We start from the raw sequence: 1,059 nt of genomic DNA, 5'->3' as shown, positions 1-1,059 counted from the left end.
CTTCTCCGCCAAGCGCGTAGCAGCCGGCGGCACAGCCACCTTCCCAGGCGGCCAATCGCGTCTCGACCTCTGAAGTACCTGCCCTTCCAGAGCCCCAGCGCGCGTAGCGGAAGTCTTTGTAAACTTTCCCACCTTCCAGATCCTGACTCTTGAAATTCCTTTTCTAACCAGAGTCCTGCTGTTCATTCATTCGTCTTCTAACCATTCATTCCCCATCCATTCATTCACGTTCTCAATAAAAATTAACTCGCGGCCGGGCACGGTGGCTCACGCCTGTAATCCCAGCACTTCTGGAGGCCGAGGTGGGTGGATCGCTTGAGGTCAGGAGTTCGAGACCAGCCTAGCCAACATGGTGAAACCCCATCTCTACTAAAAATACAAAATAGCCGGGCGTGGTGGCGTGTACCTGTAATTCCAGCTACTCGGGACGCTGAGGCAGGAGAATAACTTGAACCCAGGAGGCGGAGGTTGTAGTGAGCCAAGATCACGCCACTGCATTCCAGCCTGAGCGACAGAGCGAGACTGTTTAAAAAAATAAATAATAACTCGCATCTACGAGGTGCTGAGCCCAGGGGGCACAGAGGGGAGCGAGGTGCCATCTCAGCGCCACACCTCCGGGTTTAGAGGGGAGACTGTCACGTAAGCACTGTTCAGGAGAGAGTGGATGGTGCTGTTAGAGTGAACACCAGGCATCCCGGACAGTTTTAATTTCAGCCCATCCCCAGCACATCAGAGTGACCCCAACATGATCCGAATCCAAACCGCCGGGGGGCGCTTCCGCAGTGTGCACACCTCTGCAACCTACCTCAGAATCTCCCGGGGTAGAGCCAGTCTTCACTTCCTAGTGCTCTCCAGGTAGGGTCTTAGACACGAAAATTAGTGAAATGCCGCACAACACTTAAGCTTCATGGACTTTTTCAGGTTTTGCTCATTATTCCATCTTTTTGTGTTTTGTTTGTTTGTTTGTTTGTTTGTTTGTTTTTTGAGACGGAGTCTCGCTCTGTCGCCCAGGCTGGAGTGCAGTGGCCGGATCTCAGCTCACTGCAAGCTCCGCCTCCC

Source organism: Mandrillus leucophaeus, unplaced genomic scaffold (genome assembly GCF_000951045.1).
Source record: "Mandrillus leucophaeus isolate KB7577 unplaced genomic scaffold, Mleu.le_1.0 Scaffold43, whole genome shotgun sequence".
NCBI classification, from domain to species: Eukaryota; Metazoa; Chordata; class Mammalia; order Primates; family Cercopithecidae; genus Mandrillus; species Mandrillus leucophaeus.
The sequence above is the reverse complement of the archived record's forward strand: the minus strand, read 5'-3'. Positions refer to the sequence as shown.